This window comes from Siphateles boraxobius, unplaced genomic scaffold (genome assembly GCF_051911475.1).
Source record: "Siphateles boraxobius isolate OS27281-9 unplaced genomic scaffold, OSU_SipBor_1 7, whole genome shotgun sequence".
Classification (NCBI taxonomy): domain Eukaryota; kingdom Metazoa; phylum Chordata; class Actinopteri; order Cypriniformes; family Leuciscidae; genus Siphateles; species Siphateles boraxobius.
Window position 1 is genome coordinate 22,091,755 of NW_027509197.1, and position 24,895 is coordinate 22,116,649.

At 43.2% G+C, this 24,895-nt stretch overlaps 1 protein-coding gene across 10 annotated transcripts in view; it reads right to left on the reverse strand.

Moving 5' to 3' along the window:
* The window catches only part of stxbp5l (syntaxin binding protein 5L), a 196,220-nt gene that overhangs the window by 138,950 nt on the left and 32,375 nt on the right, over positions 1 to 24,895 (reverse strand). The window lies entirely within an intron of this gene.

The following is a 24,895-nucleotide window of genomic DNA, read 5'->3' on the forward strand; positions in this document are numbered from 1 at the left end:
TGGAAAATGCATATGAAAGAAATTAGCATTTTCTTTCAGGTAAAAGCATATGTGTTTGTGTATGCGTGCAATTCTGTATGTGCGCTATATGGTTCTTGAATATGAATCAAAGTAACTGTGATAGAACTACCACGAATATTAACATTTAGTCATTTCCTAAACCTCTTGTTCCAGATCTGAATTACTTACTTTCTTTCAGGAAACATAAAACTGTTATTTTCCATACAACAAAAGCAGACAGATACAACGTAATATGTACAACGCTGACGCCATTTGTAGTAAAATGAATGTGTTTAAATGCTACAGTCATATAATCTAGGTCTGTTATTCTATTTAATTATTGCTTTGGAAATACTGATCGCGGTCTCACTTATTCTTGGGTTAACTATACCTTTAATCCAGTATTCCTGGTATACAGGGAGAATAAATTCACACACAGACAGTCCAGGGGCCCATGAAATCAGTCCTGCTCATTCATCCATCCATCTCTTTCTCTTTATTCCATCTACCTCCTCTCTATTTTTCATCTCTCAAATATTCCAGTTATCCTTTTTTCTCAAATATTTTTGAAAAGTTTAGTGCTGGTGAACACAAATCATTCTTCTAGGTCTTAATAACATTCTGTACACACACATGTCTTCTCTTTCTCTTGCTCTATCTATTCCTGCATTCATCTGGAACACCTGAAAGGCAATCAGGGAGGCCTTGACTTCTGAGGATATCGATTGAGCACAGGCCCACGTGTGTCTGTGTGAGATTTGATCTGTGTCCCTGAATCTCATGGGGCCATATCTGTCTGTGTGGACAGAATGTTTAGCATGTTCACCCTCATTAACCCTCATCATTTACTTTTTCTGACTTACATCATAAAAGTTTCATAATAGAGGTTTATACGACTCTTATACTATATACAAAGGTACTATACCAACCATATAGGGTTTTACAGTTTAACCTCATACCTTATGAGAACCTTTTGAAGCTTTTTTGAGCGTTTTTTGCAGGTAGTTTAATTTCGAGGAGCAACGGATCCAGCTGATGTAGTAAGTTATTTACTCTTAAGTGCTTTGTTCTAATCGTGATATTGAATAGTGTCTGTGAAACCGCAAAAAGACTGTTTAAATATGAATTGCGTGTCTGTGTGTGAATAATGAATGAACGACGTCTGTGCCGTTCATTCACTCTCGCACCTACATTAGTAAACATGTTATTTTTACATGAACACATCCAAACTATATTGCTATAGCCTACTGAGATGAGTAAAAATAGACTGAAATATGTTGAAATAAAATGTCTGTATAAGCTGAAAACTGCAAATTAACATTTATATGCTAATATATCATAACCATGATATGTTACAGACTAAATATGAATGTTTAGACAAGATTTCGTTGATTAGTTTTGGATAGATTATAAAGTTTTTAGGCAAATGTAAAAAATGACTACTGCCACATTAAATAAAGCTTTTGTTCGCCAATTTCTGCTCATATGTTAAATATATAGTATGGGATGTTTTGTCAGAAATAAAGTAGGTATATTGAATTATCAACTAAAATGTTATTATAGGGTTTGTTCCAATATTCAAACTAATGAATCCTTACCTTTGAAATACGTATGATAAAACGTATACTTTTTACAAAGAAAGAATACACTTGAAATGTTGTTAAAATTGTAATTGTTGTTGTAATTGTAACCTATTTGTAATTGTTTAGTTACAATTTCTAATTGTAAATATATATATATATATATATATATATATATATATATATATATATATATAATATATATATATATATATATATATATATATATAATTTATTTTGTGTCCTCGCATTCTTTGGTACCCCGTGACACACCTGTGTGAAAGGCTCATTATGCGGCTAATTATCCGGTCTTTGTCTTCTCAGGTGTGAACATGCCTCCACGCATATTGCCTTTCCAAATAAAAAGTGTCTTATAATATTTAAATCAATGTATTGTTTTGTGTAAATGATTAGGCAGGATGATTTTCAGATCATTTTGGAGCAAAAACTCTAAGCAACAACGACCATTAGTCAAAAGTCTTGTGGACACATATTTAGTATGTGTTCCCTTTCAAGGGAACTCGAGCTGCGTTTGAGACGCGGTGGGAACGCTCTGCGTGATGACGTCGTGAAGCACGTGTAAAATCAGTCCAATGGAAGCCCGCTACGACATAGGTGACGTCATAGACCAGGAAACTATAAAGCAACCCTGAAATCAGACCGCGACAGCTTCTGCACCTTCAGCAAGCGCTCTCTGTATATCTGTCCTTGTCTATTTATTGTTGTCTGTCAAGCCCCTTATATATATATATATATATATATATATATATATATATATATATATATCACTATGGCGAGCAAGCAAAGTTATAAACCTTGTGTTGTGCCCTGCCCTCGTTATATCACGGGTGGGGACAGACGTCCTATGTGTATTGCTTGTTTGGGAGTGGAGCATGCCCAGTCAGTCCTCAAGGGGGCTGACCTGTGAGCATTGCTTGAGTTTGTCTATGAAAACTCTCCGCTCTCGCCGGGCGTTCTTTGAGGAGGACGGTTCGGTTCGCGCTCCCCGAGGTGCGGGTCCCGCTGCTGCCGAGGCACAGCGTCAACTTTCATCTTGGGGTTCGCAGATGGATCTAGTAGCGGGGTTTGAGACGGGCCCCGCCCTTTCTCAGCCCTTACCTGCTGGATTCGGTGTCTTTGCCCAGGAAGGAGCCCGCTCTGCGGCTTCTCCTTCCCAGGCTGAGGCACCAATATTACGGCTATCCAGTTCTGAGGATCTGGATGTCGGTAGTATGGGGGATATTGAGTGTTCGCCAGCTATTACCCCTGCTGATGAGGAGCTTATGGAGGTTTATCTCGTGCTGTTACTAAATTAAATATTGAGTGGCCAGCCGATGATTTCGATGTTGAATCTAGAAAGAGTCTTTTAGATGAACGTTATTTACCATCTAGATCACGACCTCCTCGTCGGGGACTCCCGTTTTTTCCCGATCTCCACACCGAGGTTTCGAGATCGTGGATTAAACCGGCGTCTTTCAGAGTGCATAACCCACAAACTAAGAATTATAGTAAAGTTCAAGGGATTGATCATTATGGTTATTTGACTATGCCTCGTGCTGAAGACACACTAGCGAGCTATCTCTCCCCTGAGTCTTCTTCTTCTCTGAAAGCCCCGACGTTACCCACCAAACCATTAAAAAATACATCTTTGTTGGTGGGTAAAGCGTATTCGGCAGCAGGTCAGGCCGCAGCATGTTTGCACACTATGTCGATTCTCCAAGCGTACCAGGCTGACCTGCTGAAGGACATAGACGATAGTGAGGAAGTTAGTGCTGACGCAATTCGAGAATTGCGTCGCACGACAGATTTATCTCTCCGAGCCACCAAGGAGATGGCCACGGAACGCCATTTATGGTTAAATTTATCAGAAATAAAGGATAAAGATAGATCTGTTCTTCTGGACGCACCGCTGTCACCTACAAGTCTGTTCGGCGACGCTATAAATTGTGTCGTCGATAGGTTTCAAGAAAATAAGAAACAAGCGGCTGCGTTTCAGAGGTTTCTTCCTCGCCGGTCTATTGTCCCCGAGGCTGCTCGTAGTATAAAGTCTGAGCAGCCTCGTCCGTCTACGAGCTCCGCTCACAGAGTTCAACAAAAACAGAGCGTCGCCGCTCGGGCACCTCCTCAATCTACGGTTCCTGAGTGGCGCTCGCAGCCCAGACCTGTTAGGGGTAGACAAGATCTGAGGACTGTTATCTCTAGGAGAGCTTGGGCTAAGAAGAAGTCCTGACGCCAAGGCTATCAGGCTTCTGAGGGTGGTCCCCTCCAGGGAGGAACGGTTCCGAGGAACCGTCCCTCCTTGGCACCCTCCGTGGGGCGACTCTCCGAGGAGAGCCGCAGCGCTGCCACTTCGGTTGTTCCCTGCCGTTTCGCCGCTTTAGGGCGCCGAGGTGTCAGCGTTCCCGTGCAATCCTCTGAGGAGGGTTGTAGAACGGTCAGTTCGGTTGTTCCCTGCCGGTTCACCGCTTCAGGGCGCCGAAATGATTGTTCAATCAAATCCAGAGGCCAGATTCCCTTATCGGAATTTCTGGCAGCGTGGAAACTTCTGCCAAATATTTCTCTATGGGTCCTGCACATAATAGAAAAGGGTTACAGTTCAATTCAGTTCGGTTCTCGTCCACCCAGATTTCAAGGAGTCCTCCCCACGGTGGTGGACTCACAGCAGGCTCTGGTAATGGAGCAAGAAGTGCTGACACTTCTTCGAAAGGGAGCTATAGAAAGGGTTTCTCCTCCCAGCAGAGAGTCAGGGTTTTACAGCCGTTACTTCATTGTTCCAAAGAAGGATGGAGGGCTGCATCCTATTCTAGACCTGCGCCAGTTAAACAGCAGGGTTCAGTAACTCAAGTTCAGAATGCTTACACTCAAACAGATTGTATCACAGATTCAGTCCGAGGACTGGTTTGTCACAATAGACTTGAAGGACGCGTACTTCCATGTATCTATCCATCCTCATCACAGGAGGTTCCTGAGGTTCGCTTTCGGGGGCTAAGCATACCAATATCGGGTTCTTCCATTTGGCCTAGGTTTATCTCCCCGCACTTTTACAAAATGCGTGGATGCAGCTCTGGCTCCGTTGAGACTCCAGGGCATCCGCGTATTAAATTACATCGACGATTGGTTGATTTTAGCTCAGTCAGAGCAGGTGGCAGTTCAGCATCGAGATGCTGTTCTGTCCCACATAAAGAGTTTGGGGTTGCGGCTAAACACCAAAAAGAGTGTGCTCCTCCCTGCTCAGAGGACCACTTTTCTAGGTGTAATTTGGGATTCGACCACAATGCAGGCACGCCTGTCTCCTGCTCGTATTTCTGCAATTCTCACAGCCGCAAAGAATGTGAAACTAGGCCAGTCACTCACTGTGAAACAGTTTCAGAGACTGTTGGGGTTTCATGGCAGCTGCATCCAACGTTATTACTTTTGGCCTTCTGTACATGAGACCCCTGCAGTGGTGGCTCAGGACCAAGGGGTTTTCTCCGAGGGGAAATCCATTCCGCAAGATCAAGGTCACGCGGCTATGCCTTCGTGCCTTGGCCTTGTGGAAGAAACCTTGGTTCCTCGCCCAGGGCCCAGTGTTGGGGGCTCCTTGTCGACGCGTCACGCTTTCGACGGATGCTTCCCTCACGGGATGGGGGGCGGTCATGAGTGGCCGCTCGGCGCAAGGTCTGTAACATAAATCGTTTAGAGTCGTTGGCGGTATTTCGAGCACTCAAATATTTCCTGCCAGACCTGAGAGGCCATCACGTGTTGGTCCGCACAGACAACACTTCGGTGGTCTCCTATATCAACCATCAGGGGGGTCTGAGGTCACGTCACCTTTGCAAATTGGCCCATCAGATCCTCCTGTGGGCCCAGGGGAAGTTACTGTCGCTCAAGGCGGTATATATTCCGGGGCGTCAGAATGTGGGAGCAGATATTCTGTCGAGACAGGGGCTGAGGCCCGGGGAGTGGAGACTTCACCCAGAAGTGGTGGAGTTCCTGTGGGAAAAGTTCGGTCGTGCTCAGGTAGACCTTTTCGCATCATCAGATTCAACCCATTGTCCCATGTGGTTCTCTCTAACGCACCCAGCTCCTCTCGGTCTGGATGCTATGGTGCAGGTGTGGCCGAGGCTGCACCTGTACGCCTTTCCCCCGATATCTTTGCTTCCGGGGGTTCTGGAGAGGGTTCGCCGAGAATGGGCTCGTCTGCTACTAGTATCCCCTTATTGGCCGATCCGAGTTTGGTTCTCGGACTTGGTTTCTCTTCTGGACGGCTCCCCCTTGGAGATCCCAATCAGGGTGGACCTCCTGTCTCAGGCCGGGGGCACGATATTTCACCCTCGGCCAGAGTTGTGGAAACTGTGGGCCTGGCCTCTGAGGGGAAAGAAACCATTAGAAACCATTCTTCAATCCAGAGCTCCTTCCACGAGAAGGCTCTATGCGCTAAAATGGAAACTTTTCACCACGTGGTGTGTTGAACGTCAGTTAGATCCTGTTAACTGCCCTGTTGGTTCAGTTCTTGATTTTCTGCAAGACCGTTTCTCGGCCAGGTTATCTCCTTCCACCCTAAAGGTTTACGTGGCGGCTATATCTGCCTACCACACCCCTCTGGGGGGTACTTCTATTGGGAGAAACCCTTTAATTACTCGCTTTCTCCGTGGTACATTGAGGTTGAGACCTGCACTGCACTCTGGAGCACCGGCTTGGGACTTGGCCATTGTACTCGAGGGTCTGGCTTTAGCTCCCTTCGAGCCCATCGAGGAGGTTTCTGAAAAGTTCCTCACTCTAAAGACTTTATTTCTCCTTGCTATCTCATCTATCAAGAGAATTGGTGATTTACATGCTTTGTCGGTTGCTCCTTCATGTCTGGAATTTGCACCTGGTATGGTGAAGGCATTTCTCTACCCCAGGCCGGGTTATATTCCTAAGGTCCCACTGAATGTTGGGGGCCCAATAGTGCTGCGGGCCTTTTATCCTCCACCCTTTAATACCCCTGACCAGGAACAGCTTAACCTGTTATGTCCAGTCCGGGCTTTAGATGCCTACGTTCACAGAGCTGCCCTGTGGCGTAAATCTGAGCAACTATTTGTTTGTTTTGGGTCACTCAAGAGAGGATGCCCTGCATCTAAGCAGGTTATGAGTAAATGGATAGTCGAGGCTATTTCATTGGCTTATGAAGCGGCCGGACACCCTTCACCTATGGCTGTGCGGGCCCATTCTATCGGAGTATGGCGGCCTCTATGGACTTAATTTCGGGAGTTTCCCTTCTTGACGTGTGTAATGCGGCAGGATGGTCTTCTCCGCATACATTTGTCAGGTTTTATGACCTTGACCTCTCCACTCCTGGGGCGAGGTTGCTTGCTTCTTAGTGTGCGCAGGACCTCACACAGAACGGGCATTTGTGACTATGGGGTAGTGGGTATAGGGTTCCCACCGCGTCTCAAACGCAGCTCGAGTTCCCTTGAAAGGGAACGTCTCAGGTTACGTATGTAACCCTGGTTCCCTGATAGGGAACGAGACGCTGCGTTTGCCTGCCATACTTCCTGAATGCCCTGATCGACTTGCTTCAGGTTTTTCAGAAGCTATCGCGGTCTGATTTCAGGGTTGCTTTATAGTTTCCTGGTCTATGACGTCACCTATGTCGCAGCGGGCTTCCATTGGACTGATTTTACACGTGCTTCACGACATAATCACGCAGAGCGTTCCCACCGCGTCTCAAACGCAGCGTCTCGTTCCCTATCAGGGAACCAGGGTTACATACGTAACCTGAGACGTTTTGTGGCCTTATTTCAGAAACTTTAAGTTTTAGTTTTTTCAATAACCATGCATAAACAATAGTCTCTCAAAAATACAAACATGTACATACATGTTGCTCACATATTATGGTAGCCATGGTTGTGCTAAATAGAGTGTAATTACACCTTTGCCATTAATATGTTTATAAGCAACTAAAAAAAGCACAAATGTCAGGGCATGTCAAACATCTCAAGGACCCCAAAAACACCTTAGACCCCATAAGGTTAACAAAAAACCCTTTCATAAAACCCATTGACTTTGGGACGATGGAACAGGAAGTGCTAAAATGCTAACTCACTTCCTACAAATTTACGCATACCTGTATTACTCTATGGTTGATATAAAGTCAATATATTATCACAAATTGAAGACTTGCAGTTAAAAATTGCTGCAATATTTTCTAAATTACTTTGTAATTGTTATTTTAAAAGAATACATTTGTGAAAAATAATAAAGTCAGATTTATTTTTAAATTAAATAGCAGTCCAGCTTCCAACACTTATCAGCTGATGCAATAAATAAAAAATGCCAACTATGCCAATATATAGGGTACTGGTCGGCCACTATTATAACCCTATACCAGTTGTTCTCAACCTTTTTGACTCAAAGCCCCGAAAACTGTCCAAAACAATATTTGAAGGCCCCTATATAATATTAGGAGAACTATACCTGTAATATATAAACTAGAATATAACAGAAACTGGGAGTGTCAATATAGGTTAATTAATTAACCACAATAAAAACAATGGTCAGTGATCAGTCATTTAAATTTTGATTAAATGGTTTTTAGCATTTAAATTAAGTTAGATTGTTTTAATACTAATGTTCATTATAAATAACAATATATTAATTGATATATTTCTTTTAATTTTAAGTTTTCTTGAGGTAACCTGGATGAGAATCAATACAGTATAAAATATTTCTTGATCAGAAGATCTAGTTCTCAGCTGAACCTAAGGTGCTACAATGAACCACTTTATTCTATTTGTAAGAATGCAGGAATTTTAGCCACAGCATGAATACACTTGAGAGCTGAGTGTGTTTGCATGTGCTCGCGTGCCAGTTAGTCAGTCAATCAGTTTTTTTCCTCCATCATTCTTTTGATCTGCTCTTCAACCTCTCCACCTCCATACTCATCAAGCCCATAGGCCTTTCTTTCAGTCACTCTAATTGCAATCATTTCTGCACAATGACCGAATAACGCCATTTATCTCTCTTCTCTATCCATGCCTCGACGCCACCCCACCCCCCGCGCTCCCTCCATACATCTAATAATCAGCCAATCAACATCTGCCAAAACTTGACCACTCTGTCAAACTGAGACCAGGTCAAGAAGGCAGTTCACATGCATTACATGCACATCAAGAGAAAAATCAACATAGCGCACACATACAAACCCAGAAATGCGCATAAACATAAGCACACATACACATAATACACCGAAGCAATTTGTATGCTGGTTAACTGAAGCCTGAAAGGACAGAAGCCTCAAGGACACACAAACATAATCTAAATATTATTTTAATTAAGTAAAGAATGAAAGCCCTCATACACACACGTTAATCACACATGATTGACCTTTCTTGTCCGCTGCTTTGAATATCTCTATAACCTTTTCCTATATTCATAACTAGAAGAAAAATGCCCACAACTATATACAAAAAAAAAATGTGTGTGGGTCAGGTTTTGCTTACATTGTGGGACCAAATGTTCCCAGATAGACAGTAAAAACTGAAATCACCTTCACTGTGTGGAAAAGCCAATGGTCCCTTGAGGACACAACTTAATAAACATACTAATTTATGTTTTACTGAAAATGTAAAATTGTAGAAAGGTTTCAATTAAGGTCAGAGGATAGAAAATAGAAAAAACAACAGAAGTCAATGGAAAGTACATATGCCATGACAAAAAAAAGTCTGTGTGTAGGTGTGTGTGTATGTCTTGCATCTCGTTGCAGCTATAAAAAATTCATTAATTCAATTAGCAACGTTCACTATAAATCAGTTTAAATCAAATGTAATTAGGTTCTCTGCACGGGTCCCTTGCTACAGTCTGAGTGTGTGTAATCGTGGGCATATGGATAAGCAACGTTTTCCACAACACAGAGATTTGCTAACAGGATGACTATTAATAATGTCAGTAACATCATTGTAATATTTGCAAACTAAATTAAGATTGGAGTTCTCTTCCTTGCATCTTTTTAACCACCTATAGACCTTAGTCAGGGGAGCATTATGTTAAAGTTTGATAGGAAGGAAAACGAGGCTGTGAAGGGTAGAAGTACAATATCCTCAATAGATTATACTGTAGTTTAACAAAGTAATTGTTCAGCTGACAAAACATCTTAAAAAAAACTCTATAAAACATGGTAAAAGTTGGGAGTTTTGGTTTGTACATGTTGACTCTCATGCACAGACAAAAGTCACTGCAAGACTGCAAATACATATCAAGTGCCTCATTTGAGACAATGCCATTGTATGTTAGGGCTTCATTCATAAACATAAAGCCTAGTCCACAGATCCTTTTTTTCTGGCCAAGAGTCTTTGTGACATTCAGGACCGGAACCGGTTACATACCATTCAAAAGTTTGTGTTGGGTCTCTTATGCTCACCAAGACGGCATTTGTTTGATCAAAATAGTCAAATACAGAAATATTGTGAAATATTATTACAATTTAAAATAACTTTTTTATTTTAATATATTTTAAAATTAACTATTGTGATGGCAATGCTGAATTTTCAGTGTTTCAATGATGAAAACAAAACTAGGATACATTTTATTGCAGGTTTTTTGATGAATAAAAAGTTTAAAAGATCAGCATTTTTGAAATAGAAAGCTTTTGTAATATTATTAATGGGTTTACAGTCACTTTTGATCCATGTAATGTATCCTTGCTTGCAGAATAAAAGTTTTAAAATAATAATAATAATCTTCAAAATAATTGTAATAATGACCACAAGCTTTGGAACGGTAGTGTCTAACAAGAAGCAGAGTAAATATACATGTAGGAGCCAGCGTAAATTTCCCATGTGTTCTATTATGGTCTCATTCATGATATTCACTGCACTCATATTGTAGGTGGTGGGTGTGTCCACCAGAGTTTGGGCGGAAGTGATAGTGGTCTATTTGTTTGCTTCACTGAGTCACCTGTGTTTTTGGTGCTTTGACAGAGAGAGAGGGGGTGAGCCTGGGAGCGAACACTTTGTGTTGACCGCACTCGCGCACTTCCGCAGCAATTTTATGACTTGGTAACTGCAGTGCCAGTTGTATATTTATGTGTTGAAGTGTAATAAATGCTTGAACTGAGATCATCGAGTGGAACTGAGTTTCTCCGCGTCACAGTGTTTTCCATCTCTCAGTGTTTACCCCCTCGCGGCTGCAAACTTTTCTTTTGCGTGGTCAGCCGCTATAATACAGTAGTCTGTCTTCAGCGATATCTCATTTATTGACTTCCAAGAGTTTTTTGGGTTTAAAAAAAAAAAAAGGAAAACCTCTGAAGAGCCCGTTATAACATGGAAAAATTAAAAAAATAAATTGATTTAAACCTGTGTACTCTTACTTACAGAAACCATGTAAAGCTAACCCGTCAGATTTGAACTACTTTTTTTTGTTGAGAAAGCTCATTTTGTATACTATTTGCTAGCTTAAGGCATTAGATTAATAGGAAAGAAAAAAATCCAATGTTTAAATCAAATGTATCAGAGTCTAACTGCCAAAAAATCTAAAAAAAAATTAGCATGAGAGAACTGGAGCAAATATGTTATAAATATGAAGAGAGCCTGTAAAAAAGGGTGACATATTGTCGGCAGGAAAAATGGCAGCAGCGTGCTAACTATCAGCATCAGCGCTAAGATCTCAGCATTATTCACTGTCACTCTGACCACACGCACAAGGCATCTGTCATTGCTTTGGTGTTTGTGCATGTTTCTATGACGCTGCGTTATATGTGTGTGGATGACTGTGTGAGTGCATGTGTGTGTTTCGCCCATCATTCCGACATTTACTGGACAGAGGCTGCGGTGAACTCTAAACGTGCCCTGACTGATAATGAAAACAGTTCCTGCTCTTTCAAACCCTCGCTCTCCCCTCTCCAATAAAAATGGAACAGAAAAAGGAACAGAAAATGATGCAGGTGGTTACATGACTCCACCTGCCCCTGTTCTGCCATCTCACCAAAATTCATGATCACTCCACAACCAATTCCTCTCTCTCTATTTCCACTAGTCTGCTTTGATGAGAATCGACAGCTTATCACAGAGGAGAATTCTGTTACCTGTTCAGACACATACAATATTACAAACTCTCAGAGAAATTCACATTGAATTGAATTATTTTGTTTTTGAACATATGTGCACACACACGGGTAGTGAATTCTATTACCAGTCTCCAATTGGACAGTAATCCTCTCTTCACTTCCTGCTACGACAAGGACTACATCACACAAAAAGCATCTCACAGTGCACCGTTGTCAACGAGCAGATCCTTACAAAAACACAAAAGATGAATGACACATACGTTGTGCGTCAAAGGACGATGTTTGGAAGGGAGCCAACTGTCGCCCCACAATTATGCACCCGTCTAATTTTATAACAATTGAAAATAATTTTGTATGCAATACCAGTGAATAAGAACTGACCGTTATACAGGGTTGCTGTTAGAGAACTCATGAATCATGCAGATGATGCTGAACTAGAGATGTTAAAGTGCTCCTATTATGCTATTTTAAAGAGATCCTTTTATACCCTTCTACGAATTCTTGATTTTGTTTTTGGGGTGTACAAGAATGTTTTCAGGCTTGGTTCAAATAACGCATAATTTACATTATTACAGCTCCCCTCTCCCCAGTCTGGTTTAACGCGCCATTTTAGATGAAGCCCCTCCTTCTGAAATATGAAATGTGCTGTAAATGGTTAGCTGACCCAGTGTGTTGTGATTGGCAGCGCTTAGCGCGTGTTCGGGAAATGTCACGCCCCTTCATAACCGCATGCTCTACTCAGATGTAAATGTCACCGGGTCGGGGGAGGAGTGGACGCCAGATGACCGGCCGTCCCAGCCCCCGACTCACGTACCACCGCGAGGAGCCAACACCACAGAGGACACAGAGGCAAAGTAATGTAGAAAAACACAGAATCTTTATTGAATAAATTAAGTAAAAACAACCTCAAGCCAACTGGAGGAAGGTGAGGTTTCAGCCGTATAACTGGTCCTTCTCAGGACTCTGGCAGGCAAGGAACAGGTAAGAATTATCAGCGGAACTGCTTCTCTCGGATTCACAGCAGAACTGTCTCTCTTCACAGGATTCGGGTGGACGGAGAGGAGTACGGAATCAGCACAGAGTTGGCTCTTTTCTCGGGGCACAGGCAGGCAGAGAACCGGTAAGAGTTATCAGCGAAACTGTTTCTCTCGGATTCACAGCAGAACTGTCTCTCTCTTCCCAGGATTCGGCTAGACGGAGAGTACGGAATCAGCCACAAGACTGGCTCGCTTCTCGGGGCTCAGACAGGTAGAGGACAGGTAAGAATTATCAGCAGAACTGTTTCTCTCGGATTCACAGCAGAACTGTCTCTCTTCACAGGATTCGGGTGGACGGAGAGGAATACGGAATCAGCCACAGGACTGGCTCTCCTCTCGGGGCTCAGACAGGTAGAGGACAGGTAAGAATTATCAGCAGAACTGTTTCTCTCGGATTCACAGCAGAACTGTCTCTCTTCACAGGATTCGGGTGGACGGAGAGGAATACGGAATCAGCCACAGGACTGGCTCTCCTCTCGGGGCTCAGACAGGTAGAGGACAGGTAAGAATTACCCGCAGAACTGTTTCTCTCGGATTCACAGCAGAACTGTCTTTCTCTTCACAGGGCTCAGACAGAGAGAAGATGAGGTTTCCACAGCAAAGCTAGTTCCATTCACAGGGCTCAGACAGAGGGAAGATGAGGATTCCACAGTGAAGCTGGTTCTACTCACAAGGCTCCGGCAGACAGAGAGAGAAGATGAGGATTCCACAGAAAAGCTGGTTCCATTCACAGGGCTCGGACAGAGAGAAGATGAGGATTCCACAGTGAAGCTGGTTCTACTCACAAGGCTCCGGCAGACAGAGAGAGAAGATGAGGATTCCACAGCAAAGCTAGCTCCATTCACAGGGCTCAGACAGAGAGAAGATGAGGATTCCACAGCAAAGCTAGTTCCATTCACAGGGCTCAGACAGAGAGAAGATGAGGATTCCACAGCAAAGCTAGTTCCATTCACAGGGCTCAGACAGAGAGAAGATGAGGTTTCCACAGCAAAGCTAGTTCCATTCACAGGGCTCAGACAGAGAGAAGATGAGGATTCCACAGCAAAGCTAGTTCCATTCACAGGGCTCAGACAGAGAGAAGATGAGGTTTCCACAGCAAAGCTAACACTTCACAATGCCCCGTAACTATTAAAGAGGAGAAAAGGAGAATTTCACCACTAGATGACTTCTTCCACCGGTCTCCATCCAATGAGTCGCGGACGATGTCTCCACAGCCAGGACCGCTTCCCCAATGTCACTGCGTTACACCTCCACTCGTGCTCAACTGCAACTCGCACAAATCTGCACACGTGTTTACATTAATGAACAACACTGCAAAGTCTCGTCACTCACAAACTAGGGCGGAGACAGGGGGTCTGGTCCACTGCACCTCTCTCAATCTCTTGGACTTTTTCCAATGGAGCGTGGGGCATTCAACTTCCTCCAAAAAGACAAAATTACACTTCATGCAGCCTCATCACATCCTCCAAACAGATTTCTCATATCACAGTCCTAACATCAACAACACTTATCTTCTCATCACGTCCTCCACCAGATTTCTCATTTCTCACTCCAAACATCAACAGCACTTATCTCTTATCCGTCACAGTTCTCCTCTCCACATCTCCAGATTCACCCGAATATCTCCCGCCGCTATTCCTCTCTCCTTCCTCCTTCATTGAAGATGAAATGTCCTTTTATCCTTCCCAACTGACAACGCGTCCCAATCGCGATCGCAATCATCCTCTCCCGCACCTGTTTTGTATCAACTAATCATCCTCCGTCTCTGCTCGGAGTTTTCCGGAACTGGAGTCTTCCGGGTCCCACACCGGAAATCCCTCCCCTCGGAAACCCGGCCGTGATTAAAAGGTTCCGCCTGCCTTTGTCACCCCGGTGACATAAATATTAAAGATGGCGCATATTTCAAACCATTTCGAGCCCCATTCAGACCCTGACAATGTTAACGAACAAGAGGATTGTGCTGAACGGATTTCAAGCACGGACTTTGCAAGCACGGATTTCATAAGACATTTCAGAGTGGTATGTTTTTTTTTTGTAATTTTCTTATAGATATGATGTTATCCAACATTTAATCATATTTGTCAGAAAACTATAGTAATACAAACAGTAATTCGATCACAAAATTATAGATCATTTTCCTAAGGGGGAGAGAAGAGCCTTACAAAAGCAAGAGCTTACAAAAGCTAAAGTAAACACTACATCAATACTGTAATGTTAGTTAGCAGGCGAGCAGAGACAAAGCTCTGCCCTTTGTTTACATCTATCATAGCAACTACATAAAGCTTATAATTGGAACTGTTAATAGAAAACACAACTACAAATAATAAGACACACTTACAAGATGTGATCCATAAACAACAGATTGTCCTGACAAAATGTGAATGGCAGCGTCTTTTAGGAGAAGCTTTTGTGCATATAGCCTGCAAAATGTATAGTGCACATGATTTCCATTACACGAGAGTAGATGTTAAAACTTCATGCTGATTTGTACTCGGCTTTCGCCAAGATAAGCACCAACTAAGACGTAGCTTTACAGTAACCTATGCTTCTCCATCCATTTACACTTCTTTCCAAATGGTGATGTGAATCTCCTTCTGTCTGGTGCTAAAAGCTGCATTGTATTTGCACACACAACGGCTGCAACCACAGTGTGGTCCCCTCATGACAACCGTCTGGATTGAGCAGAGTAGGGGACATCTCTAGGGTCTTCAAGTGGGCAACTTCTGTCCTCAGTGTTTCGTCGACTAGCCCACGACACCTCAAGAGGGCTCGACAGTGACCCAGAGTCACCCCCCTCCGTCCCCCTCTCAACTCAGCCCAGCTTACTGACCTTTACATCCCTCCTGCTGCTGAGGCTGCTCCTTTGACCTAACCACAATCTCTCAGAACCCAACTATATGCGCCAACCCATTTGACTAAGGCTGTCGAGCCCCACTGTGGACGTTAAAGCGGTCAGTGGTAATGGTTCCGTATGGCATACTACCGCAAAACACAATATCTGTCCAAACATCAATCCTCATTACCGCAAAATACACAGGAACGTAATAACTGTAATTACTATGCAAACTGTACAAATAAACCAACAGACTCATCAAATTTTCAAGAATTTTTCGAACCCGTAGCATGGCGGCCTGTACACAGCCAGCAAGACTCTTTCCGTCTCAACCACAGCCAGTTGCTGCTCCTCTCTGCTGCTTCAGATAAGTTATTTACTGTGCGACGCAACTCTTGGCCACTGAATCCGACGTCTCTGAGGAACCGGGTTGTGGAGTGTGCCACAAATCCTCGACAACCCACTTCCACTGGATAAACCTGGACTCTCCATCCTCGCTGTTCTGCTTCCGTGGCCAGCTGAGCATACCGCAGTTTCTTCCTCTCATATGCCTCATCTACAGCATCCTCCCATGGCACTGTTAACTCTATCAGTTGAACAATGCATGCTGATCCAGACCACAAAACAATATCTGGTCGGAGGTTAGTGGTGGCAATCTCAGGTGGAAAAATAAGCCGTTGATCAAGATCAGCCAGCATTTTCGAGTCCCTAGCAGCTTCCAGTTGTCCTGAGCGAGAATTGGTTTTAATACCTTTTCTTGGTGGTTACTCGCCTGGGCGGAGGAATATTGTCTTCTGTGTGTAATGTTTTGCTAGAACAGGTGGCAACTTATTGATCATGTTACGCTTGTCTTCCAATGCTAAAGCCAAACATCGGAGTACTTGGTCATGGCGCCAAGTAAACGGACCTTGGCTAAGAGCCACCTTACATCCTGTCAAAATGTGCCTTAATGTGGCAGGTGATGGACACAAAGGACAAGAGGGATCCTCTCCTACCCAGAGGTTTAGGTTCTGTGGTGATGGGAGAACATCATATGTTGACCTGATAAGGAAACTGATCCTACTCTCTTCCATTGACCAAAGGTCTTGCCAGCCCATCTTGCGTTGTTCCACACTCTCCCATCTCATCCACTCTCCCTGCTTGGCCTGGGAAATGGCCTTTATACACCTCATCCTCTCCTCCTGCTTTCGCACCTCGTTGACTACGAGCTTCCTCCTTTGAGCTGGGGATGTCTTGTGCCATTTAGGAGGAGCTAAACTGAGCCCAAAACCCCCTCTTCCATGCTGTACCTGCCCCACGATATCACCAATTTGAAGGGCAGCCTTTGCCTCTTCCACAGATTTCTTTGCTGACCACTTTCTACCAGTTTTTAACACAGGTGCTGCCTCCTTTACACATTTGTCGCGTGACTCTACTAAGGTCATTCCCAGTCTGACCTCGGCGCACTTAAACTCATTGGTTAAAGCAGAGACTGGCAGCTGCAATATTCCTTTACTATAAATTCCCACTCTGCTGAGGCAGCGTGGAACTCCCAACCATTTCCTGATATATGAACTTATTAACGCTTCCAGCTTATCCACTGTTGTCAAAGAAACCTCGTACACAGTCAGTGGCCACAACAACCTCGGCAGTAGACCAAACTGAAAGCACCAGAGTTTTAGTTTGCCTGGTAGAGCGCAGCTGTTTATGCTCTTCAACCCTTCCACTGCTTGTCGTTTAACTTCTCCCACTCGAACTGTGTCCTTTAGATCCCCATCGTACCATCTCCCAAGACTCTTCACTGGCTTCTCAGAAACCAATAACCAATAACAGACAAACGTTGAGGTTATAATGTCCAGGAACAGTGTTAAAAATAAATGTTAACCTCTCTAAGTTTGTTAGCTTTAGGACAATTTTTTTTTCCTGGGTGTAAAAAACAGCGACAACTCTTCCTTATCTCTAAAGTAGCCCAACATGGCAACACCCTCTTTGTTTCGTGTGCCTGGGGTTTATGTAAATTTTAGGGCTTGTGTTGTCACCAACTGGGAAGAAGCTTGTTGTAGTCCATAAAAGCCATTTGTTGTAGTCCTTAAAAAGTGATTTCTGTAAAAGAAAAGATCTTTCCTTTCATTGAACTTTGAGAGTCTTGACTTTGCAGATGTTGTTTATGCTCAAACAGCAACATTACACATTAACTAAAGTTAAAAAAGTGAAATCATAATCAACGACCCCTTTAAAGGTTCCTAATTTTGATTTGAAGGTCTCCTTCAATAGGTTTACATTCATCCAAGGTAAAAAAAAAAAACTCACAAATTTTCTCATAATTTACATTGCAGCACTCAGACTTGGACACTCGAGTGAAGAGAGGGGCAGAGCTGTCAACTGATCACCACCGATGGATCCGTTGGATCCGATGGCGGGGGAGGAAGCTGGACAGACTTCAGCAGACCCAAACGTACTGTGAGGGTCTGTTGGGAACTTTGGCCGAATCCCTTTTCAGAGAGATCTTCAACTTCCTGAGGCAGCTGACGGGTACCGGCAGGCCAAGCGGACTACAGCCAGGGTAGTTGTGGAGGTAAAAAAAATTGAGCCTGGGAGGAGTTCGGTGGGGCCATGGAGAAGGACTATGGGTTGGCTTTGAAGAGATTTTGGCAAACCATCTGGCTCCTTAGGAGAGGGAAGCAGTGCCCTACCAACACTGTTTACAATGGAGGTGGGCAACTGTTGAGGAAAACTTCGAGGATCTCCTCAATCCATGTCAGAAACAAAACATCTATTACCATATCTGTATTTCAGTTCCGGAGGCTTCCTCAGCACTTGTATACAGAGCGATATGAACAGAAACGATGGCATTGGTTTTACAGCATCATTTAGAGTCTGAGTCCGATCAGGGTTTCCCATACGTTCATTTAATTTGTGGCGGCCTGCCACAATATCAACGCTGACCGCCACACATTGATTTTCGATTGTTTTTTTATTTATTTTATTATTATTTTTTACCAAGCCTATTTAAAATCGTATATGATTGCAGACTGCCGTAGCGCATTTGCGCAGCACTACCTCTCGCTCGTCCCTCTCTCTCTCACTCACCCGTACCTCTTGCTCTCTCTCTCCTTCATGGAACACCGCTGCACAAATCTGTCCAATACAGCGGTGTCAATGTTGGAGACCCAGCTTTAAAAAAAAGTTTTTAGCCAGCATGCAAGGAGCCTAGCTAATAAGGAAAGCTAAGTTATTGTTAGAATACAGCTGGATCTTTGAGGTAAGCACGCTGTATATCGATGCACACTCCTTGCAGTATAAAGATATTTCTCATAACACACACACACACAGGCCTATTGCAATCACTTGTACATCAATGGCAAGTTTTATTTCGCAAACAGAAGCATTTCTGCTTTGTCACCAGATAGTCTGTTTCTTCTCTCATTTGCCACATGTCCAGCCAGGCTAAACAAGCGCTCACTGTCAACACTTGGACATGGTGCAGAGAGGTAAGCTCGGGCAAGTGGACCAAGTGCAGGGAAACAATTGGGAAACTGAATAATAAAAACTTTAAAAAGTAAAAGCTAAAGGGGTAAATTTTCTATAAATATTTTTGAGTCTTCATTTTCTTTTCTGACATAGCCTTCTCCAGTTCTTGTTAAAACCCAAATTCTGTGCATTTTGGGCACTTTTTGTGTGAAATCATTTATTTTGTCCACGTGTGCTTTAATGCAAAAATTCACTTTAATTGAGCGTGAGCATCGCAGCAAAAATAGACTTGGCGCCAAAACCCCCACTTCACTGTTGCTCACGCGCTGCTCCTGCTCCCGATCACATGAAAATCGGCCAATTCCGGTCACCAGCCGATCAGTCGGACCATCTCTACTTACAAAGTAAATGTTTTATGTATTTTGTCAAAACAGAATCTTAATACGGGTTTTTAATCTGTGTTTGGTTCTATAAAATTGCTATTTTTCCACAAGTTCAGAATGACTTTACTGGATTGGTATGAGATTGATTATTTGTCTTCATTCATGGGCCTTATGCAGTTAGCTGACTGCAGTAAAGGGAATGCCACACCAATCTCAGCTCTGCATGCTGCCATCCTGCCAAGATCTGCATCAAAACACACACACATAGATGACATCAATAAAACCGGTCAGTATAATGTGCTCCTTGCTTACATCAGCATGGTGCCTATTTTTATACACAGTATATATGCTAGCGTATGTTTTACACCTGCCACCTGTCTTTCTTTCCTAAGCTATAAAGAGAGGCACTATTTTCATATATTTACAAATCTTTCTAAAATGAGCACAAATGCAAACTCATCCATGCACACGTTGAGTATTCCCCTATAAGAATGATTTGCAGACAGTGTATGCAGTGAGTGCACAGAGAGGTTGATAATCAATAGTGCAGTGTGAATGTTTAACTTTGTCAGCTTTCAATCAATACTGAGCTCTGAACAAGGACTAAATATAACATTCTGCCCAGGAAAAGATAAAGAGAAAAAGTGAGGATGAACAAAATGCAAACTTAATCTTAAACAAAAACAATCAGTAAGCCGTAGTACATTATGATGGGTACAGGATGAAAGATTGTTATAAATATTATATATATATTACTGAACCCAAACTTCTAAAAAGTAGTATAAGTATCAAAGGTCCTTGCAGTGGATGCCATGCAACAGAATACAATGATGATCTAAAATCTGTGCACACAGTGACTTTACACAATAGTCCATGGCAAAATTTTCAGCTGACACAGAAATGACTCCCGACAGAGTCAAAGTCCCTTCCTTTCATGTCTCATTAGCATGTGATGCATGCGGAATGAAAGGGTAGACAGAAAGACACAAACAGTAGAAGAAAAAGTATCAGAAAAAAAGTAAGAGACAGATTGAGAGAGAGAGAGACAGGAAGAGTCATGCTTTTCACAGTTAAGTAACACAGTCCATAGTTATCTACGGTAATGACAGGTCCATAATTAGCACAAAGCTAATTCACTATGATGCAAAAATGGCTCACTATCTCTCTTTCCCTCCCTCCTCTCATCTATCTGCCACATGATTCCTGGTCATTTCTTCTCTTTACTTTCTGCTTAGTCTGACTCTCTGCACACAGACTTTGTTTTCTCAATATCGCAAGCAAACCTCTTGTGATTAACCAAATAAATAGCATCATCATTTAGGACAAACTAAAACATTTTAAGTTGATTTTTTTGCAGGCAATTTTTCCAAATCATAAAACACTCCAGACACTTGAGCTGTCCAAGTGCTGGGATCAGGTTAAAGGAACGTGATTAATTTATTCATGCGACTGAGAAAATAAATTACACACACCACAAATCAGATAATATATTTTCACTACTAAGGTCTCTTCTAAATTGTGAGCTCTTTCTCTTTGGCGTATTTACAATTAATTATATCTGTATTAAAATGAATAATTCCAACATGGAAACTGCAGACTTTGCATTTTCTAAGCTGTTTATTTATATATATATATATTGTGACGAGCACCCAGAGGATTCATCAGCGTCGCCCTGGAAACAGACGAGGAACACCTGCGTGCCCTCATCACAGGCTGATCGGCCCCAGCCGTGCTCCATCAAGCAAACAGCTACATAAGCCACATGGACTTTGTCAAATGGAGAGAGATCTCTGCACGAGACAGAACGTTAATGCCTGTTCTCTATCTTTCTCCAGAAAGCAGCAGTTGACCGCTCAGACTCCAAGAAGCACAGCTCAGACTCCAAGAAGCACAGCTCAGACTCCAAGAAGCACAGCTCAGACTCCAAGAAGCACAGCTCAGACTCCAAGAAGCACAGCTCAGACTTCAAGAAGCACAGCTCAGACTTCAAGAAGCACAGCTCAGACTTCAAGAAGCACAGCTCAGACTCCAAGAAGCACAGCTCAGACTCACTGCACTACAAGGAAGAGGCAACGCACTTCACTGGGTTTTTCTTTGTTTTTTTTCTTCATGTTGTAAATAAATCCACTCTTGGGCACTTTGCATGAGCTCCCCTTGTCGTGTGATTCTTCACCCCATGACATTTGGTGGAGAATGCAGGCAAGAGAGTGAAGGAAAAAAAAAAAAGGAAATGAAAAATCACAGACAAACGAGCTCCTGCACATCTCTGTTTTTTTTATTTTTTTATTTTTTAGTTTGTTTCCTCCCTCTCCCGGTTCTGCCATAGGCGAGTGATCCAACCCCAAAATGGAGGAACTTCTCAACCGGCTCACCGAGGTTAGCATCCGCCAGCAATGAATAGTTGAGCATCTTGCCAGCCGCCAGGATGAGAGCGAGAGGGAATTTGCAGCAATGCATGCCGCTCAATGCGTCCCAATGCCGGACCCCCGAACTCAAGCCGCCAAGTTGTTACCGAAGATGACCCCCCACGGTGACATAGAAGCGTACCTACAGATGTTTGAAGTCACAGCCACCACAGAAGGTTGGCAGCATGAGGATTGGGCACAGGTATTGGCCCCTTTCCTAACTGGTGAAGCGCAGCGCACATACTTTTCTCTCCCCGCCGCCACCGCCAAGCGCTACGACGAAGTAAAGCGGGAAATTCTGGCCCGCCTGGATTTGTATCCAGTATGCGCTGCTCAATACTTCATTGATTGGGAGTATAAGCCCCGTCGACTGGCCCGTCCCCAGGCCGCTGAACTCACGCGGTTCACGCAGCACTAGCTGCTGGAGGGGGATCCAACGGCCAGTCAAGTGGCGGAACGCGTTGTCATCGACCGTCTGCTTCGTGCTCTTCCCCGTTCACACCGACTGACGGTCGGGATGAGAAACCCAACCACCACCCTGGAACTTGTCGAAGCCATCGAACTGGCAGATGCTGCCCTACAGCGAGAGGCTGGGGAGCGAACGCCACCCTTTCCTCGAAGGCTGACCCTCGAGCAACGCACGCTTAAGAGCACTAAGGGACAAGTAGACAGGCCAGCGGTTCCCTCACCGCGGGATGAGCCCAAGCCAACGGCGTCCTCTACGCCTCCGGCCCGAACTTGGTTCGCTGGCTGCATTGTTCATAACAATCTACCAATTGGAGCCCCGGAAGCCGATGTCAGGATCAACGGGAAGCCGGTTCGGGCCATCCTGGATTCCGGCAGTGCGGTAAGTCTGGTCCACTCGAACATTCTGTCCCCCCGATCGGAGTCTTCCGCCTTCCTCCATATAACCTGTGTCCACGGGGATACCCGACAAGTACCAGCTCGCTGAGTCACCATCTCAGCTGGCCCTGGGATCTGGCCGGTGGAGGTAGGAGTGATGAAGGATCTGCCGGTTCCCGTTCTGCTTGGGAGAGACTGGCCCGGGTTTGACCGCCTGTTGGCCGCCTTGACGCTGCCTGCCAGCCGTAGAAGGAGCCGCCAAAGACCGAGGCTGACTCGGGGACCTCGTCAGCGCCCCGTCCTCCTGGCCTCGGACAGCGGAAGAGACGGTGAGTCCCCCTCCCAAAATCCTAACCCTTTTTATGATGTGTTCCAACAGGTGACGCGAGGGGGCTCATTCGCCAAGGAACAACGTGGGGATGAAAGGCTGAAACATTGTTGGACCCAAGTCCGCGTCATCGAGGGCAAAGAAGCTCAGCCTGGCCCCCATCCTTTCCCACACTTCATTGTCCAGAATGGCCTGCTCTATTGTGTCGCTCAGAATTTCCCCAGAATTATGTGGAATGGATTTAAATGTGTAAAAATGTAGCAAAATGGATTATTAGGGTGTGTAGTTGTAGTTTAGTTCTTTTGGTACAAATGATACATTTAGTCCTGGTTCAGTAAACATTCACACTGTAATTTTTAAGACCAAACCTTAAGACTAAAAGAAAGAAAGCTTTTATGACTTTTTTTTAATTTATTTTTTATGTTTTTGATCTGTGTTGCATTCATATTTCATTCAAACCGCCCCGGAGTTTGTTTGAAAGCGGACTGAGACCCATCTTTTTCGCAGTCTGGTGCGCACCAGGGTTTGGATAGAAATGTTCACACTTATTCAAGTGAACCGCACTAGCAGAGCAATCGCATCAGAGTTTGTTTTAATTGAACCAAACCTACCAAGTGTGAACATGCCATTAAAGTCTTATTAGTCGCTTAAAGCATCACCAGATTTGGCACAATATTTAAAGGAACATTCACTCAAAAAAATATCTCTTTGAATGAACATAAAAAAAAAATCATGGAAAGGGTTTCCACATGATTAACTTGCTTTAGTTGCTTGTCAGCATTATGCAATTCTGTTATTCCAATTTAATGTACTTGCGTTGGGTCAACTTAATTTATTAAGGTTGATTCAACTTATTTACTATGGTTGGCCACAGCTTAATTTAATAGTGTCAGCCCAACTAGTTTGCAATGTTTTAGACCAACTGATATGATTCAGGTATTCTAATTCATATTCCCATTCATCCAATGCAATATAGTTTATTTTAGTGTCACACTAATTAATTTTTAGACTATTGCCAACTTTTTACTACCAGTAGCACTTTTAAGCATCTTAAATGATAAGATTTACATGCTTCATCAGCATAGGCATTTGCTGTGAGTATTGCTGAATCAGTCTTCACCCTAACCAAATGCTCCGATCTTCTTCACAATGGTAACCCACTGTAATTTAAATGGTTCAAATAATTTCAATGTAATTGAACATTAAACACAACTACGCACTAGCAAGTCTTCCCCTTTTCTCATTTTCTCAAAAACACATAAAATAACACTTAATTTCAACATTTATATTTATATTTCAACATATGCAAAGCATGCTGGGAACTAACAAGCACCGCCCAGTTTCATTTAATGCAACACAAACCATTTATGTAATCCAACACAAATGAATTAAGTAAACTTAAATTTTACATATATTTAAGCAGATTGAACACAATCAAATTAAGTTTGGACAAAATGTATAGCAATTGTGTTGCTTAAGCTCATTTTAATTAAGCAATTTGAACAAGCAGCAAAAATCTTTTTTTTCAGTGTTGTCTGGGCTCTCAGTCAACATCTGTTAGGAGCAATTTACCTTTTTTGCATTTCTTTTTCAAAAATGTGCTTCTGAAAGCGCACTGCTTTTTACAAAGTTGTTGGCCCTTTTTTATTGTTTACATGACGTAAAGGCAAACAATGACCAAAGACGGGAAATTACCCAGCAAATCGAATCAGACATCTCTGAAAATAAAACATTATTGTAGGCTTACTGGTAAGGCATGAACACTGATTTCACTCAATAATTCGTTTTCTGTGGAGTTTTGCAGGCACCAAATCCACGCAGGCCTGTTCAATAATGCTGCCAAAGAATTATAGAACAAAAATGCTAAGCTAATGCAGGTTTCTGTTAGTGGCCAATACTCCTGTTTAGCCATTATTTATCCAAATATGTTGTTAACTGGGTGTCTCACTCTCTCTGTCTGTCTCTCTCAATTTCTCTGTCAGTCATTCTCAGTATTAATGCATTTGTGACAT